The sequence below is a fragment of the Hypomesus transpacificus genome, chromosome 15 (genome assembly GCF_021917145.1).
Source record: "Hypomesus transpacificus isolate Combined female chromosome 15, fHypTra1, whole genome shotgun sequence".
Lineage (NCBI taxonomy): Eukaryota > Metazoa > Chordata > Actinopteri > Osmeriformes > Osmeridae > Hypomesus > Hypomesus transpacificus.
The window spans coordinates 541,878-562,398 of NC_061074.1; the positions used below are offsets into that span (position 1 = coordinate 541,878).

The 20,521-nt window shown below is 46.7% G+C and overlaps 1 long non-coding RNA gene across 1 annotated transcript in view; it reads left to right on the plus strand.

Moving 5' to 3' along the window:
- The first annotated feature begins 2,175 nt into the window (after window positions 1-2,175).
- Window positions 2,176-20,521, plus strand: part of LOC124477828 — a 55,778-nt gene continuing 37,432 nt past the window's right edge. Inside the window, exon 1 of the long non-coding RNA XR_006957188.1 lies at window positions 2,176-2,965. This is a non-coding gene — a long non-coding RNA (uncharacterized LOC124477828). The remainder of the gene's footprint in view (window positions 2,966-20,521) is intronic.

Here is a 20,521-nt window from a genome sequence, read left to right on the forward strand (position 1 = left end):
CCCCCCCCCCCCCCCCCCTCCCACCACCCTTTAGGGATCTTAAACCACCCCATCAGTTTAAACACAGCTCCTCGCGTACATGGATCACTTCTATTAAGTCACAGCAAGACGGACTCCTATTTGTCGCCGGGGGTACATATATTATTAAGACCTCTATCATCTTGCTCAAACCACCTCGCTATATAGCCCAGCATCCCATCAGTTTCCTATAACAAGTTGTAAGATAGGAATCCAATAGGAATAGGATACGATTATACGTGATTGAATTCCGTTACTTAATTGAAAAAATCCGATTTTGTGCGCATGAATAATTGATAAAGATTGCGTTGAGTTCAGCTTGTAATAGAACTAAATTGCATTTGTGGAGGTTATATTGAATAAATATTTGCATACTTTTGTTTGTGTGTTGTTGGGCAGATTACAGTAGGGCTATAGTGTCAAAAACACTCTGTAGATAACACATACACATATAGGCCCTATGAATGATGTGGTATCCACTCGAAAACGACATTGTTCCTCTGAACTAAATCAACAAAACAACAACATTGCTTATCACAGCTATGCAGATGACACCCAGATTTACATAGTTCTCTTGCTACAGCCCAATTGACTCATAATACCAATGCATGGAGGAAGTCAACAACGACACGATGAGCCAATATCTCCTCCAGCTAAACACAGGAAAAGGTTGTGCTTTTTGGCAAGAAAGAGGGAAAGTCTTGAGACAAATGCTTATCTTGACTCCATAAAAACTAAAAGTCAAGTCAGATCTTGGTGTTTTCTTATACTCAATTCTCAGCCTTAAGTGACATATCAAAGCAGTATCCAAGTCATTATATTACCATCTCAGAAATGTTGCAAGAATAACTGGATTGCAATTCCAAAAAGATTTTGAGAAACTCATCCACCCATTTATTACAAGGAGAGTGAGCTGTTACAAAGGCCTTGTGACTGGTCTTTCCAAAAGACACAATTAGCAGTTGCAGCTCATCCAGAATGTGTCACAAATTCTTACTACACCCATGAAACTGAGCACATTTTAAGTTCTCAGAGTCATACACTGGCTTCCATTTCACTGCAAAATTGAGTTTAAAGTACTTCTTGTGTGGTAGCCTATACTCACTCAAGAGTTCAGGACCCCAAAACGTTTCGACATGATTGTAGAATATAAAAAAGATTGAGATCATCAGTTGGGCCAACTATTGCCGCTAACTCGGTCTCAGAAGCTTTTGACTAAGCCACCCTGCTGGAACCAGCTCCCAAAAGCAATCAGGCACTTCCTAGAGCCATTTTTAAGTCTGGAATGAAAACGTCCTGTTGCCCTGTGCCTTGACTAACAAAATACTGCACTACATGTCACCCTTGTTTTATCTTTTGATTCAGTTTTGTACTTTATAGATTTATCTATTTATTTTTCCTTTAAATCGTATTTTTTTTGCCTGTGTAAAGCGTTGTGGATGAAATTTGCGGAGGCCAACAAATAAACTTGTCTTGCATTGCCTAAATATAACAAGCTTCTGTCAAAACGGTTGTCGCTTTTTAATAGGCCTATCACTCCAGTCCTGAGAGGATTGCGTGTGTGTGTCCGTGTGTATGTATTATTGCGCGTGTGTGTCAATCCACAGTAATGACATGAGACCATGACTGGTGAGTGTGGAAGGGAAAGGCCAGGCAGTAACATTCTCTCCCGTCTCTCCTGTACCGGACTTCAAGCGCGCTGGACCTAAATGTCAGACCAACAAGTTGCAGCTCCTAGAAACCCATCACGCACACACACGGATAAATCCGGATGTGGAGGTTAAACCCGTGCTGGCCGACGTTTGACCTTGCATTGAAAGCTTAATGTCGGAGTTAAATGGGGACAACAACAAACACCAAACCGGCATCAAGCGACTTGCAATAATCACATAGGCCTACTGATAAAGCCTACAAGGATCCATCAGCGAGCACATTTTGAGTCCCCCAACCCATCTCTTTAAACATTCAAAAGCATCAAACTATAACTGGCTAATTATATAGTCTAGGCTGGTTATGATCGAAAACAATTCAATCTCAAATCAAAGCCTTCAAATGACATGTCATGACCAGTCTGACACACAATCCCCTGCATTCATGGATAGTGATGCACCTGTAAGCGTATACAGCATCCAGTGTGTGTGTTTCTGTGCAGGGATCCACGCGCATCTCCGGGAGAGAGAGACTTCGCTGTATCACCGGCTGCGTCTCTGCCCAGGCATCGTGTCGGATGCCCACAGTTGATGTCTACATAGTCGTTTAATTTAAACAGAGCGAGGCCACCTTTTTTATTCGGTGTTTAGTCGTATTTCACATTCAGGAGTCATCGCACTGGTTATTCGGTCACATTTGAAGGCTTCGCGTCCCGTATCTTCTCGAGAGCTGTGCTAAGCATTGTCGGCGGGGCTGGTCGCAAGAGAGAGAAGAGACTCCGTTTTAGATTTGGAATGAGAGAATAAGATGAATTGATAGCTTTTTGCAGTTTGAAAATTAAAACAAAAAATTGTTAATTTCAAGGAAAATTCCAACGGAAAAATCTACTCGACAGTTTTTGTCAGAAAGGACCGATTCAAATTGCAGCATACTCAAGGGAAAGTATAGGATCATTTCCAACTATTTGGATGCGGACATTTCACAGGAGAGCGCGCCAAAGCCCTATGTGACTGGCAGGCTTTTTATGAAGGATATAATCTTTCGCCAACAGAAAACCATGTCGTCCAGTGGGCTGTAATGGAACATCGTATGTAGTTATTTGATCTTTGTCATTGCTCCTTTTAATTGGCAGGGCAAGGGGCAAGTAACATTTTATTGCCAATCTTACAAAACGGTTGCCGTTTTTCTTCACGTTAAAGGCAACGGACATAGGCATTGTCAGGCGATTTCTTTTACCGAAGTGTGACTCACACCAAGGACAGACACTTAAAACCGTCGACTTAAGCTGAAGGTCCAGGTAAGATCATTAAACAAAAATGAATGTAGGCTACATTTTCAGAGACTAATCACATAGGCTTGTGTGCATGGGTAGCATTGCCCCGTACAACAGTGGGGAACATGAGGAGAAATCACTGACTTGAATATTAAATGTAGTCTTGAAGAGGTGCATTATAGTTTTTTTTAAATCCCAATAGCTTGTCTCTCCAATGCTTCTAGTTGTTGGCTAAGCTTTATATTGCGTCACTGCATAACCTTTTTCAAATTCTCTCTCATTCTCTATTTCTATGTCTCTCCCCCCCTCTCTCTCTCCCCCCCCCCCCTCTCTCTCTTTTTTCTCTCTCTCTCTCTCTCTCTCTCTCTCTCTCTCTCTCTCTCTCTCTCTCTCTCTCTCTCTCTCTCACTCCCTGTTTGTCTGTCTGTCTGTCTGTCTCTCTCTCTCTCACACACACACACGCACGCACGCACACACACACGCACACAAACACACACAAGCCCCACACACAACAAAAGTATACGAATGAGTTAATTGTGTTTACGTAGGTAACGTCACAAAATTGAATTGTCCTAGGTTTTTATTTCTCCACATTTTCATAGGTTTCACATCTATAATATATATTGTACAGCGGTCAAGATGTTACAGTAACGCAGCCAATCTTTGTGGCGACGATGGGGCACTTTCCCCCTTCCTGTGATTGACACGTGTGTGCGGACAGGTGTCACAAGCTCCAGCTCTGCTGTTGATCGATGATGAAGAGGTTCCAGAGAAGACCCCCTCCGGAGACTGATCGGTCCAATGAGCTTGTGCCAATGCCTGTTCCATTAAAGAGAACTGATAGAGATCCGTTGTGAATTCATGAAGTGATTGATTGATCATTTCTGTTAGGATACAGTGGTTAAGTGCCTGAGAGATCACTGTGTGTGTGTTGAAAGAGAGAAAAGGGGCTATGTATCTGTGTATCCATTATCTGTTTGTGCGGGTATTTGTGTGTGTGAGCATCTGTGTGTGTGTGTGTGTGTCTGTGCGAACAGAGGTAGTCGTCTAATCTGGTTGGTCATTGTAGCATTAGCTGTATACTACAGTAGCCCCCGGTTCTCTGGCAGGGGAGAAAGGGAGACACTCGGAAGCTGTCCTAGAAAACGTGCTGTTTCCTCAGCCATGGTGAAGAACACCGTGGGTTTCCTACATAAGGTCTGTGTTTCACCCAGGTTACTGTGGATAGGTGTTGTTCCATGCTCTGTGACCTCCATGGGGTGTGTTTGTGTGAGTGTGTGTGTGTTTGTGTGTGTACGCCCGTGTAGTGTGTCTGTGATTGTGTGTGTGTGTGTGTGTGTCTATAAGGCTCTGGGGGACAATGACAGGGCCCCCAGGGTGGAGCTGATGGTGTTGAAGGTTAATTATGGTCCGGCTGAGTTATCTGTGCTGAGTGACACCCAGAGAGCCTGTCAGGAGCCTCTAAATGAGTCCTGCTTCCTGTGAAGGGGGCGAGGCCTGGAGCCAGCGTGCTCTGCATCTGCTCTGCTTCATTTAGTCCCACCACAGGCTCCTGTCCTGGCCTGCTGCATGCTGACACACACACACACATACACACACACACACACACACACACACATACACACACACACACACACACTTGCACATACACGCACACTTGAATAGGTATGCAAGTACACACACAGACACACAGCTACAGACTTGCACAGGTATGCTGTCACCCACACCTGCCCACTTCCCTGGCTGTATACATTACAGTACCTATGGCATTTTTTACCAAGTGATTATTTAACCATTTGCATTGCACTCATCCACGTTGGTCTGATGGGTGGGGTTTAGCATATTCTTCCTGTTTGCTGCGTAGCCGCAGTGCAGAAAGGACTTCACTAACAGCCTCTCACCGTAAGATACAGCAGCTAATGTGCACCCCTCAGGGTGCAGTGACAGGTACAGTAACAGGGTGCAGTAACAGGTACAGTAACAAGGCACCGTGACAGGGTACAGTAACTGGTGCAGTAACAAGTAGTGACAGGATACAGTAACATGGTACAGTAACAAGGCACAGTGACAGGGTACAGTAACTGGTGCAGTAACAAGTAGTGACAGGATACAGTAACATGGTACAGTAACAGGGTGCAGTAACAGGTACAGTAACAAGGCACAGTGACAGGGTACAGTAACTGGTGCAGTAACAAGTAGTGACAGGATACAGTGACAGGGTACAGTAACAGGGTGCAGTAACAGGTACAGTAACAAGGCACAGTGACAGGGTACAGTAACTGGTGCAGTAACAAGTAGTGACAGGATACAATGACAGGGTACAGTGACAGAGTAAAATTACAGGTGCAGTAACAAGTAGTGACAGGATACAGTGACAGGGTACAGTGACAGGGTACAGTAACAGGTGCAATAACAAGTAGTAACAGGATACAGTGACAGGACACAGTGACAGAATACAGTAGCAGGGTACAGCAACAGGTGCAGTAACAAATAGTTACAGGAACAGTGACAGGATACAGTGACAGGGTACAGTAGCAGGGTACAGCAACAGGGTAAAGTAATAGCTGCAGTAACATGTACAGCATAGGGTACAGTACGGGTACAGTAGCAGGGTATGGTAACAGGTAACAGGGTACATTGACTGGTACAAAAGCAGGGCATAGCAACAGGGTAAAGTAAGGACAGTCATCCATCTATGAGTCAGGCTGTGTGCTGTTTGGCCTCAGAAGAGCGTGGGCAGTTACAGTAATTTACACTCGACCGCTGTTGAATCACAAGAACTGCTTTGGGTAAACAGGCTCAGAGACGCTTTCAGCTCTGACGACAAGCTCGCTCCAGCCAGTTCCACCTCCTTTCCACGCGGTCCCCTCGCCGACCCCACGCCAAACCCTGTTCTCCGTGACCCCGCCTCTGTTCCCCAACGCCAGCCGCTGACTCAGAGCAGCGGCAAACCGATCCACACTCCCTCTCACGCTTGGAGAACGTCTCATCTGATCCGAGCTAACGCTAACGAGAGCGGGCAGCGTTGATAACAGACGAGGCGAGGTGGAGCTTCCTGCTCGTGGACTGAGCTAGCCCCGGAGGGAGCTGGAGATAAGCGGCGAGGAGGGGAGGGAGACGCCTGGGCCCGTCCAGGGCTCGACTGCTTGATGGATGTGATGATAGGCATAGAGGAACTCTCTGGTGCTGTGAAGGTTAGCTGACTCCGTACGGACACGCACCCACACACATACACGCACAAATGTGCATACTCACACATGCACATACTAATATGCATACTCGCACACACGTTTATACACACACACACTCATATGCATACTTACACACACATATCCTGTACACACACACTCACTCACTAACAGTAATATGCACACTCGTGCACACAATCAGACTTAAAAAAACGTAAACAGGCACATATCTTACATACACACAAACACGTATGTGTCCCACAGCCAGGTACAGAGAGCTCTACAGGATTGTCTCTTGCCTGCTCTACGGAGCTGGAAGGGACCTTCTTTGTCCCTGGTCGTCTGACAATCCACAGGTGTCACCGGGGACTAATCCCAGGTCAGCTTCAGTCTCCAGCCCTCAGCAGGAAGTGAGTCAGCAAACAGAGGCTGGTGAGCAGAGGCAGCATCACTGTGGGGGACAGGTGGCCCTCCACCTGTGACCAGTGTTGGGTAACGCTACTTTTTAAAGTAACTAATTACAGTTACTAGTTACATTCCTTGTAAAGTAACTAGTTACGTTACTTAGTTACTTGCTGTAGAGAGTAAGGCGTTAAGTTACTTTTGCGTTACATTAGGAACATTATTTTATTTCTAAGACAATTCACCTTGGTCACTTGTGCCCAGAAGGCACATTTAATGGGTTGACTTCAGCAATAGCACATATTGTACTGAATATTCAGTATCACTCACATTTAACATGATTAATCCTGATTATACAGCAACACAGATCAAGGTAATAATCCACCATAATGAAAAGCAAAAGTTCTTGAGTCAAGAAACTCTTTCATCAATAAATAATGTTGTAAAATACCAGGCAGAAGTCTAGTAGTTAGGTAGCTCTACAATTTACCAAGGCTAGGTTTGAATCTAGGAGCAAAACGAAGCTAAGCAGTAGCTAAGTATATGGTAGCAAAATGGTGTTCACTTACTGAAGCAGACTATTTTACTTACTGTATTATAATCTTCAACCTAAACCACAGAACGATGCAGAAACACATCACACAAGATTGAGTTCAATACATTATTTAATGTGACATTACGTAGGCCTGTACATGCAAGTCTTAAATAACTATTTAGCTGGTCGGCTCCATAATGCCGGGTAAATTGGGCTCGTGACACTGCTCACCAAAAGAACGAATAGGAACCCACCTGTCTAGCAGTTTACTTTCCTAGACTTTTTGCTACATGCTGAGGGCTCGTGACTAAAAGACTAAATTAAGTAACGCGTTACTTGTGAACTGAACGTTACTGAACAAGGAACTAGTAACGGTTCATTCAATAAATATGTAACGCGTTAAGTTACTCATTACCTAACAAAAGTAGTCTGACTACTGTAATATGTGACGTTGTAAAGCGTTACACCCAAGACTGCCTGTGACCCCCTGGCCAGGAAATGGCTCTGAAGTGGAATGGGAGCTTTTGAAGAAAAGGATCCTTTGTGATCAAAAAAATAACGTGGTCCATATTTTCGGTGTTTCAGTGCTGTGTTGGTCCCTCTGTGCCTGGTGGTAGTGTGAGGTATGAGGACAGTTTGTTTGTCTGGCTTCTCCTATACCAGTACATAGGCTGGGGCATGTCTCACAGTGTAGAAGCAGTGTTTGTTTGAAGGCAGTGGTGATCGCTGGAGGTTGAGGCAGAAGACTCGAGTGACATGCTGTGTTTGGATATAGGCATGTATTGACTGATTCCTTGTGTGCTCTATGTAGCAACCTGCATTTGGTCTAGAAAAGGTTCTTGGTTTAGACACACACTCACACACACACTCAAATATATTCACACACACGCACACTATCCACATTAAAACACACACATACTGTACATACACTCATATACAAACTATAATGCACACACACATGCACACACACACTTGCACAGACAGCATCACATTTGAAAAGGCCTCTGATGCTAATTGCTAGTGAAGGAGTCTGCAGAGGCTTGTCCAGCCTCATGGACCAGGCAGGAGTATCTGCTGCTGACTCTGAATAAGGGGATTACATCAACTGCAGCTCAATCCCTCGCCAATCCCCCCCCCCCTCCCCACCCCCCTTTCCCTCAGACCCCCCCTTCCCCTCAGACCCCCCCTTCCTCCCCTCCCCCCCACACACACACACACACACACACCGGCCCACCTCATCGTGCAGGATCGATGCTGCATGTGAAGTTGTAACTGAGTGATGCTGGGATGTAGCGTTCTGAAACATTACACAGCCGTTATGCAGCCTGTCGGCTCCTACTCCATAAACAACCTCTGACGTCCGAGGTAGTGACACTGTCTTCATCGCATGCTCCTCCACCCGAACAGATAACTGTCATTAAGTGAAGAAGTCCTCGAAACCTCTTCCTCTGTGGTACTTGTTGCCAGGATATGACAGCCGGGACTGACCCGCCAGATAGAGAGGCTGGGTGAGTCTGACTCTCACTGACTCTAGCTGGAGCTGGGTAGGGAGAGAGAGTCAGGTGCCCCACATGGTAGCTGAAGCTAGGTAGGGAGAGAACCCACCAGAGCCCCCTCCCCCACACACTGTGGGTGTATGGAAATGTGCATATATTGCTGGAACATAATAACATCAAATGAGATGGCTCATAAGAAACTGTATGAGAGATTTAACCCTTGTGAATGTTGATGGTGCTGGTATTGACAGCTCCAGTAAGATAGTGCCCGGCCTTTGTAATATCCTGTCAGATTTATCAGCTGGTGTTTGACAGGGGTGTCCAGGGAGGCTGGGCCTGGGCTGAGATGGAGCCTGGATCGATTTGTCACACTCCTCCTACACCTCCCTCCCTCCTTGTCCTGAGTGTGTGTGGCTGGTGTGCGAGCAGAGAGCAGCTCCAGTGTTGCACATTAGTGTGTGTTGCTTCGTCTGGCTGCTCCATGGCTCAGGGAGTCAGACTATTCCTCATGCAGGGTTTAGCTATGGCTATGATTTGTCTTCTGACACAAGGAGCAGATGCTCTGGTGCAACACCAGTGTTTCTATGCATGGTGGGCCACACATTAAACGCTCCCCCTCTCCTCCCCTCTTTTCTAGTTTCCTCTTTTTTGTATCCCATTCTTCCCGGAGACCTATCCTCTCCTCCTAAAACTCGAGCTTCTCCAAGGACCACCCTCCGATTGTCCGATCTCTCTGATTGGCTCATCGGTGGTGACATATGACATGTCACCAGCCTCAAGATGATTGACAGACGGGCGCTGGGAGCAGAGGTCTCCCGGCCAGGCTCCGGAGTGTTCTGGCATGTTCCCCCGACACGTATATTAATCAGGCATCTTGCTGGGGCCCGGCTAGACTGGCCGAGTTGATGAGAAGTCTGGGGTGATGATGGTTCAAGGAGCCTGTCCTTGCTCCAGGGGGAGGTGGGAGAATGGGGCCTTCGGCATGTCGACACCTGCCACATCAGTATTCATGAGGAGGACAGAGCCATGCGGGGGCTGGCTGGCTGGTTTACAGGGGAACGCTTAACTGGGGTTGGGGCTGGGGCTGAGGCTAAGGCCAAGGATGGGGCTGAGGACATTTACATTTACATTTACATTTAGTCATTTAGCAGACGCTCTTATCCAGAGCGACTTACAGTAAATACAGGGACATTCCCCCCGAAGCAATTAGGGTGAAGTGCCTTGCCCAAGGACACAACGTCATTTGGCACGGCGGGGAATCGATCTGGCAACCTTCTGATTACTAGCCCGACTCCCTCACCACTCAGCCATCTGACTCCCGGACAGGCTGAGGTTAAGGCTGGGTCTGAGGACTGGGGCTGAGACTGTTCCACCTCTTATCACAATTCTTTTCAGCAGCCTGTGAGCTACAATGTAGATGGGATGTTGTCTGGTCTGATGGAGAGATTGCATTCCAGGGCTTTAACAGCATTCCCTGCAAGAACCAACAAAAAGTGGTCTCCAGATAATGATGTCTGTGTGTGTACTATCAGTAATCCCTGATAGTCACATACATGTTCTATTTAGTAACAGCCTTGTTCTCTGGTGACAGAAGGTGAAATAATCCCTGCCCTGGGTCTGGTTACAGACACATGTGCTGTATGTAGTTGAGCTTCTTGCCAGTGTGAGATATGGCATGTCGGACATGTTCCTTATCTAAGATGGATCTAGTATGTGAAGGTGCTTCCAGAGCATGGTGGAGGATGTTCATGCTCTACGTATGCTCTCCTGCTCCACGGTATCTAGCTCCTGTATCTCTTGCACCCAGTTGAGCTGGGGTGGCTGACAGAGTTTGCCCCTTCCTCCTCTCTCATCCTCCACAACTACGCTCTTCTTTTCCTCTCTCCTCCTCCTTCCCCCCCTCCTCCGCTTCTCCTCCTCCCTCCTCCCTCCTCCTGCTCCTTCACTCTCACGCCCCTTTCTCCGCTCCAAATTCTCATCCTTATTTCCATCCTCACCCCCTTCCTTTCTCCCACTCCTCCTCCCTCCTCCTCTTACAAACTGCCCCTCCTCCACCCTTTCTCTGCTCCTTCTCTTCTTCCTCCTCCCTCCACCCCCTCCTCCTCCTCTACCCCTCTCCTAGTGACCATGCTGTCAGGACACACTCCCTGCTCGAGGCTACTGGCAGTCAGCCTCTGTGATCCCTCAGACACTCAATGGAACTGAAGAGCTTGGAGTCAGAGATGAGTATGAGTGTGTGTGTGTGTGGCCGTGTTTGTGTGTTTGTGTGTGTGTGTGAGCTTGAAGAGAGATGCTATATGATTATCAGTGCTGCGCTTCACAGACCCTGAACCCAGCATTACCATGAGACAGTTGACCCTCAGCTCTGCACAAGGACAGGGAGGTTATGTTTCCCTCTCCCCAACGCACACATACTCATCTCTGACTCCCTGCTTTTCAGCTCCGTTGAGAACACACACACACATGCACGAGGACTAACACACACAAACACACACTCCATTGCATCTAATGACATACTTGCGGCTGGAGTGGAAATGAAAAGTGGACTGTGATGTTAGCCTCTTTTGGGCAGATCCATTGAGACAGAGAGGGGTGGTCCAGCCCCCTCCTCCAGTTCTAAGTTGGTACAACCCTCCCAGCGCTGAGTCTAGCAGGGAGAGCATCCACAGACCTGTGGAGGACTGTAATGGAATGTAATTACTGCTGTCTACATGATCTTCACTCCCACCTGGCTTTGTACGAAGTACAGAAAAAGACTGAAGGTAATCTCTGATCTCTGTAACACACGTGCACACACATTCACGGGATACACCCTCGCTTACACACACACACACACACACAAATACACACACACACACACTCCTACAGACTGTGATGATACTCTCCTTACTATCTTCACTGCAACTCAGCATTCTTGAACTTTTGCATGTTTGCCTTACTGTAGATTTTTGTATTTTAAAGTAACATAACTTCCACTATGTGCCACGCTCAAACTCTGTGAGAACGGTAAGACCCCTGACACAGCGCTCGGTCTCTGCAGAATACTAGAACTAGACATTCATGCACACCTGCCCCTTGTTAGCTGTCGGCCCAGTGTATGGCTCAATCCCACAGTCATAGGCAGTTCTAGGTTTTCAAACTGGGGGTGCAAAGGGTAATGAATCATTTTTTTTGCTTAGAAAAAACATGCTCAAAATTAATAGAAAATCTTAAAATGTGTAATTCATCAGAGTAAAACAAACTTTAATAGAACATACAAGTCTGACATCACTTAAAAATGTTCTAAAATCATTCAATCGTTTTTTTTACATTAATGTAAATTTACTAAATGTAAATGTTTTCATCCCAACTGTAGGGGGGGCAAATGCACCCCCTGCACCCATGTAAGGCCCAAGCCCTGAACCCTCTAATATTATGAATAGAAATAAGAGACAGAGTAGTAATAATCAATGTACTCTATTTTGTCAAAACAGCATCATAAAGCAAACATTTAATGAAATAATGAAACTAAGTCCAACAAGGTTCATGCATTTTTCTTTCTTTTTCCGTTTTATGGTGGACACAAAGCCACGTGTCCTCTAGTCCTTGTGAAGTCTACTGCACTTCCAGTTCTGAGCCTTTGCTAAAATATTTGAATTGGTTTCCATGAGATGTTATTAATAATCAGTGTACTCTTTTTTGTCAAAACAGCATCATAAAGCAAACATTTAATGAAATAATTAAACTAGGTCAAACTAGGTTGATGCTTGTTTCTTTTTCCGTTTTATGGTGGTTGTTAACGCTTCCAGGCTCCCCCTGGTAACCCCTTGTTTCACATCTCAACACTATGAACTATGGGTAAGAAAAAGCTGATTTATGGAAAGATATGTCCGCAAGATGACCCTTCTGCACAAAGTAAGGTTTAGAAGGAAGTGTAGGATTTGACAGAGGTACAGCCCTAAACCTTCAGTCTTAGGAGAAACATGCCACAAAGTCCATGTGTCCTCTAGTCCTTGTGAAGTCTTCTGTACTTCCGGTTCTGAGCCTTAGCTAAAACATCAGAATTGGTTTGCTTGCCTACTACCTTTGCCTGTCTTGCTGTTACTTGGATTGCTCCTTTATACTGTTTTGGATTTCTGCTATTCAACTACATTTGGCTCCTACCTCACCCTGAGTCGTGACACTCCCTCACCCACACACTCAAACACGCACACACATACATACATACCCCCCCACACACAGACACACACACTTGTTCACATGTTGGCACACAAATACACAGACGTGTAGATGTGCTGCGAGCCTACATCATCAGGGTCCTGCAAATTCTATCATTTCCTGGGATCTAGACATCCCTGCATGCATGGCTGGCTTTTCTCTAAGGCAAACACTCAATCACACAGTCTTATAAAAACTAAAACGCATCAAAAGCCTGTGATGTATACTTATCTCACCAGCAGCTCTCGTCTCGTTTGAAGTCCCTGTCATTAGACGTAAACACTGCAGACTGTGATGTAATGGAGAGTCAAAGGCAGGATTCGTTTCATAATAGAGTGAACGTGAACAGAACTTCTCTTGTGTTAGCCCTCTTGGTAGGTGGGACTGGAGTGCGGTGGCGGGTCGGTGACAACGTGGGGAAGGGTCCAAGTCCTCTCGCCCGGTGTCAAGACCCTTTTCCTGTGCCAGCTGTGTGGAAGGCAGCATGGGGGTCTCAGAGCTGGACATTGGCTCATGCAGTGAACCAATGGATGGAGATGTCTGTATGAAGGGGCAGTCATATCCAGTCACGTTTTTTCATTTTATAGAGCAGGGCTCTCAAGTGTCACGCATTAAGAGTGACAGTCACTCATTTCGGTCTTTAGTCACGCCCTCCCGCCACACATTGTATTTCTCACGCCGAAATTTTTTTTTTATAATATATGTAATATAGCGCAGCACCCAACCAAAATTCCTCTGGCCGCCCCACTCTCACTATGGAACCGGCAGTCAAGCGCGTCACCCCTGGAGTTCTTAGTCGAGCCTGCCACTTATCAGCCAATCAAAAAAGGGTCTATACAATAGCCAATCGGAAAATAGCACCATTGTATCTGGGTAAGATTTAATGCAACAATCGAAAAAAAGCATATCCTGGGGGGGGGGGGGGGGGGGGGGGGGGAGAATGTCACTCTTGCCTGTCTTCAAAACTTGAGAGCCCTGTAGAGATCTTGTTAAGTCTCCTCAATGTGTGTCCTCTACTCTCCTCTCTTTGCTTCATGCATTGTTGAGTCACTTTTACAGCAGTGCCACTCACTTAACAAGAGTGTACTCAGGTCACACCCAGTCTTTGAAGCACAGAGTGTAGGATCATAGGGTAGCATCATAGCATAGCATCCTAGCTTAATGCAGTGAAGCATCACAGCAGCTTAGCATCATAGTATAGAATTAGAGTAGCAGAGTAGCATCATAGTGTGGCATCATAGCAGAGTAGCATCATAGCAGAGTAGCATCATAGCAGAGTAGCATCATAGCAGAGTAGTATCATAGCAGAGTAGCATCATAGCAGAGTAGCATCATAGCAGAGTAGCATCATAGCAGAGTAACATCATACTGTGGCATCATAGAGGTGTGGCTGTGTTTCCTGCATGTTTAACTGTCAAAATGTCAGATTTAGGTGGATTGAGTCACACAGGTTGGTGAGCATGGGGGTGGTGGTGGTGGTGGGAGGGTGAAGTAATGTAGCACTCCATGTGGAGTTGCACAAGTAGAGGGTGTAAACTCCTCTCTGACTCCCATTTATCCTGGTGGGTTGGGGGAGGGGGGTTAGGTTGCAAGGTTGTTGGTTAGGGTGAGTGACTGCGGAGGTGCTTGGTGGCATCATGGCATTGCCACCTGTTGACTGGCGAGAGTCCAACCCAGACAGCCCAGCCTGGAACAACCCAGTGAGTGGTCTCCTTGGAAACTTCAAATTATTGTCTAATTATCTAAATGAGCTGAGATGGAAAACAGGAGAGAAGATGAGTAGTTTTGAAGCTGAGACCCAAGCTGTTTACCTCAGAAGCTGCTTAACTTGATAGCTGGCTGGGCTGAAGGGTTTGATTTGCTGCTGGGGTGGTGCAGTTGGGGGTCTAGTAATGATTAGGGAGAGAGGGAGATGAGGAGGAAGGCAAGGAAGCGAGAGAGAGAGTGAAGGAGGATTAGTCGAAAGGGATAGGGGGAGGACAAGGTTAGGAGGGATGGGGAAGAAGGGAGAGGGATGGCAGGAAAGATGTCAGATGAGTTGGAGAGGAAGATACAAACAGATTAGTCAGCCCCTCAGCAGTCTGAAGGCCACAGTCCCCCTAAGTCCTCCTCGCCCCAGCCCCCCCCCATCCCTCCTCCCATCCCTGGGGACTAAATGGTAGGTAGCCTTTAATTAAATGTCACAGCAAAAGGAGAGATGAGCATGCAACTTTTCTACCTCATATTGTAAACAGCTCCTTTAGCCAGCAGGGTGTCCTTCCTCTGACCTGGTCACGCCATCCAGTGTCGGGCCGATGTGATTCGTCCAGAGATCCGGCTCCTCCTCCATGCCACTCCTCCGTCCGTAGACCTCTCTTCTTCTCGTTTGTTTGGACTGAGCGTCCCTCCTTCCCTGCTCTCTGTCATCACCTGAGAGCCTGCTCTCCAGCCTCAGTGCGAGACGCGGCTCCAGCACGCAGTCCTCTCCTCTGGCCTTCTGTTATTTGCGTTAAGTTGATTCAGTCATCCATTATTCAAAGCTGCACTGCACTGTGTTCTGTGGGACATGCTTGATTCCCGTATGGTAATCAGATAGAGTGTGATGAATCAGCCGAAGCTTGGAGAGCCAATAGTCTTACTGTAGCTGATTCTCCTGGTTTAGACTCCTAATCCTCTGTTAGGCATGGAAGCTGTGCAGAACCAATTGTATTTACTTACAATGTGTTGCACCGACTTAGCGGTTAACTGGTGTGGGTGTTTCAACATGATCATGTTTCTTAAGTGGATTGTGTTGTCAGTTTACAGTGTTCACTAATTCTTGACGGCAGAGTTGTTTTCACTGATCATCTTCTGAGGGTATTTGTGAGTGGTCTGGAGGTATCCAGATGGGGTGGGTGTGTGGGGGCTTATGGGGTTGTCTGCGGGGTATCTGGAGGGGTATCTGGGCATATTCAAGGGTATATGGGAGTATCTGGAGGTAATTATGGGGTGTCTGGGTCTCTCCTTTCTGGGGTACAGGAAAGTATTTACACGAAAGTCTCTTTGTGCCCACAGTCCTTCCAGTTTCTTCTGGGAGGAGATGAAGAGGCTGCCTCAGTTTTCAGTGCATCTTGGTCACAGTTCAGTGTTTCCTTGCTGACGCGGTAATCAATCATATTGGAGTGTGATGGTCTGCAGGCTTCCCCCTATAGGTGGGAGCTTCAGGACTGTTGCCACAGCAGGAAAGAGCACGGCGCTCATTGACCCCCGGCAGGAATAATAAGAAAACAGAGTGCAATCTGGGTAGGGAGCGGTGGTCTGCTGGTTGGCATAAGAAGACACCTATAAATGCTGATGCCCCCACACACACACACACACACACAGAGTTAAGCAGAGGTGAAGGGGCAGGACTATGTTGAGAACATGTTTTTTGTTTGGTGGTGACCACACGTGATAACGAGGAAGGAAGGAAGATGATCATTATGTGCCTACAAAACTGGTGTGTGTGTGTGGATGCGTGGACACGTGTGTATGTGTGTGTGCAAAGGTGCTTGTGTATTTATGTGCATGGATGCTTGTGTGTGTGTGTGTACAACAGAGAGACAGGTCAGACCATCACAGCAGATGCATCATTAAAGCACAGTGAGCTGAAGCCTCCATGGTTCCAGCTGTCACATGGTTTACCCTGCCCAGAGAGAGCAAGCAGCACCTGACCCCCATGGTATCACCGTGGTAACTGATGAGGATGCTCTGGTAACGAGGGCCAGGTCAGAATATGACCAGATGAAAACAAAAGGATCATGGGAAATAACAAAAACAATGTGCTAATGTAACTTAGTAATTTTACTGTAAGTTACTATCAATGCACGTGGCTAATTGGCATTGTGGTATCATGAAAGGCTAGACCACTGTGCGGGGTGTAGGGCAGTGAGTAAAAACCGGACAGAGCAGGCAAAAGTGGGTTCAAAACAAGGAATTCGGTTTACTTACCAACAAAAAACGTATGTCCGGAAGCAAAACATAAAAGTTATGTTGAACACAAAAAGTTGCTCCTCGGATTGGATCCTACAAGGTATCTTCAACTCAAAGTTCTTCTGGCATTGACCTCTCTTTGCGCCAGGTATGCTCTTCTTCTTTTGGTGCTTGGGTCCGGCCTTTTGTTCTCTCTCCCTCCCTCACCTGGTGGCGCGGTGCCTTCTGGGAGGCGTGGTCCTCTCGGCAGCCATCTTGGGCCCGGGTAGCCACTCCCCGAGAGCCACGTATCGCCCCTCCATCACACGTCCTCTCGTGATGCCACACAAGACAGATACAGTTATATAGATAATTAGCTGTGTGTTAAATAAATAATGTTTGATTTTGTAATGTTGTATGAGTTGCTGTGGCTTACTATTTTGTGTTGATCAATAGCATTGGGACTTACAGTAATAGTAAATATACTCATTTAGCTGACTTTTGATTGAGGATCCTCAAGAGAGAATGACGGTACCGGAGCTATTACAGTACATTCAACAAGTCCTAATTTTGATGAATTAAATCACGCTGTGAAATTCTGTGTATTCAATCCTCACCCGTCTCTTGGACTGTGTTTCAGAAACTAAATTTACGTTGGTTTGAATTTCTCTCAATTAGCTTTACCCTTCGTAGCATTGCCAGGTCTGCAAGCCAGTCAGTTTAAATCTCTCACATAAGAAGAATGGTTTGGCCAGAGAAAGTAGGGAGAGAGAGAGAGAAAGAGGAGGAGGGATAGAGATAGGGGAGAGAGAGGGTAAGATAAAGGGAGCATTTAAGACAGAGAGAGGCAGCGAGAGGCAGCGAGAGAGAGCGAGAGAGAGAGAGAGAGAGAGAGAGAGAGAGAGAGAGAGAGAGAGAGAAAGAGAGAGAGAGAGAGAAAATCCGGGCAAGAGAGAGACTTAATGGGCTGTAGATGATATATAGCGTAATTAAAGCATTTGTTATTAAGCTGCTTAAGAGTCATTCTAAACACAGGGAAGCTTTAAGAATATCAGCATACATTGAGAAGGATCGGGCCATTTATCATCAGCCCCAATTCAAAACTAACCCCCGGAATCGAGATTCTGGAAGCTTCTAGACCTTCTACAGTGTGTTCTGTCAGACCTGCTGGACCACTAAAGTTGGTGTTTTAAGTGTGGGTTTACTTAACTTTTAACAGTGTGATACAGTTGTGATGAAGTGTTACTAAGCTGTAATAAGGTAGTCTAGTGTAAAGTAGTATGGTGCAAGGTTAGAGGAATTCAATAGAAACATGACTTTACCACAGACATTCCCGCATTTTAATTCTTAATTCTTAAACCATGTGTCATTTATCATTTTAGAAATACCTCTACAAATATGTCTAAAAGCGTCCTAACGCAGAGAGACTGTATGCTCTGACGGCCACCAGCACCAGGCCCAGGCTGGTCCTTGTCCAGGGCCTGGTCTCTGTCACCAGTCTGAAGTCTGTGTCTCATCCTGGAGGTGCATCATCCAGCCTCGCTCACCCAGGGCAGCCATCCAGACGCTGCTGGGGGGAGCCTGTCATTAAAAGTCAGGGTCTGGATATTAAGATTATTGGGAGTAATGTCTTAGTATCACCCAGTATGTAGAAGTAGCATTTGGCTACATCATCTGGTCTGTCCTCTAACCTGTCTGGCAGAGTCTGATTTCCTAAATGAAGGTTAAGTGTTCACACAAATGATGTTGGCCTGGGATCTGAGGAGTGTGTGTTGTGTGTTTGTGTGTGTGATAAGATGGTACACTGATGGATACGGATCCAAAGGTGTGTGTGATTCTGTTGTTGTGTGGGTGCTCATGTGCATGTTTCTGTTATGTACGTGTGTGTGTGCTCGCTTGTGTGTATTTGTTTCTGATGTGTGAGTGTGTGTGATGGTTAGTGAGTGAGTGTGTGCATGTGTGTGTGTGTCATTTGCAGGTCTCATGTCCACTCGTGGGGGAGGTAGAAGCCAAGGTGACCTGTGTTGTAGATCACTGGCAGAACTACTGTTTAGGGACCAGGGCCTGTCTGCCTGACTGAGTCTCATTTTTCTCCATTTAGACGTCCCCTTCTCCCTTCCCCTCCTCCTCCCCCCCCGTACTCCCCCTTCTCCCTCCTCCTGCTACCCTACCCAACCTCCCCCTCCTCCCTCCTCCTACCCTATATCTCCACCTCATCCTCTTAATCACCCTTGCCCCCCCCTCACACCCTCCTCCTCCCCGTCATCCTATTTATGTGCCTCCTCTTTTTCGCACCTGTTATTGAGACCTGTCCACATGAGTGGACTCTGCCCAGCGGAGACCTGGGGTGCTAAAGCTCTTTCTCAGCAGGCCCCATGCTAGAGGCCTTTCCTGTTAGTGTCATCAGCTACATGGAGCCCACCTCAGCATCTTGGGGAGAGAGAGAGAGAGAGAGAGAGAGAGAGAGAGAGAGAGAGAGAGAGAGAGAGAGAGAGAGAGGAGAGAGAGAGAGTGAGAGAGAGAGAGAGAGAGAGAGAGAGAGAGAGAGAGAGTGAGAGGGAAGGAGGTGGAGACAGAAGGAGGATAAATAATATACTAAATACTATATGTATGCGGTATGTCGCATGAAAGTCCTTCTCTGTACATGGTAAGCACCATTACCCAGAGTCTATAAGGTTGGGTGAGGGGTCCAGAGTCCAGAGGAACGGCTCAGTGTGTGGTCTTGAGTGATGAGACCAGGCAGTGTTAGGATTGGTTAGCATATGTGGCTTGTGCAGTGATGCAGTACACATGTGTGACGTGATTATAATGGTACAATCACCACACATACATGTAAGCATAACAGTGTGTGAGTGTGTGAGAGAGAGAGAGATTGTGTGTCACTGACCACCTGTGTGTTCATGCACTTTAACAACTGTGTTGTTGTTTTAGTTGAGACAACTGGCAATAGACTGATACAGTTGAAACACTTTAACTCTTTCTCCTGCCCTCTCTTTCCCTCTCCCTCCTTCCTTCTCTCTCTCCCTCCCTCCTTCCCTCTCTCCCTCCCTCCCTCTCTCACTGTCCATACACTGCCCCCCCCCTCTTTCTCTCTCTCTCTCTCTCTCTCTCTCTCTCTCCTCTCTCTCTCTCTCTCTCTCTCTCTCTCTCTCTGTCTCTCTCTCTCTCTCTCTCTCTTTCCCTCTCTCTAATGACCAGAGTCTCCTCAGCTCTGATTAGACCTTAGCAGGAGATGCTCCTTCAGCCCTGCTGCTCACCCAGCAGCATCTGCTAGAAGGTCACACACATGCGCACACACACACACACATGCTCACGCGCAGCGACAAGTGCGCACACACTCACGCTGGCATCCAGTACACGCACCCTCTCACTGTGCCAATGAGATAGAGCACCTTGAACAAGTGAAGGGTTTAGGGGACCATATGGTGAAGGAGCTGCTAATGAAGGGAATCTGTTTGATCCAAAGATGACGAGTTGTTGGTTTCTGACCTCACCCTGTGTTTCCAAGACATTAGCATAAACACTGTGTGTGTGTATGTGTGTACAGCATGGCTTCCTATAGAGATATCTACCTTCTGCATCATTATGTATCTGAGGCAGATTCTGACCTTTGCTGTTGCCATGCTCAATTTACCACAATTACAGGCAATCTTTTCCATGCTAAATTGAACACGAATGTATTGAGTGGCTTGTTTACATGATTATCTGTCTGCCAGTGCATCCTGGATGTGCAGCTCTCAAACAGAAAACATCAGCGTTCACTTCAGTCCCCTCCTCCCTGCTCTCTCTCTCTCCTCCCTCTGGCCCTCCCCTTCCTCTCCCCCTTTACCTTCTCACACCCGTTCCCTCCCCC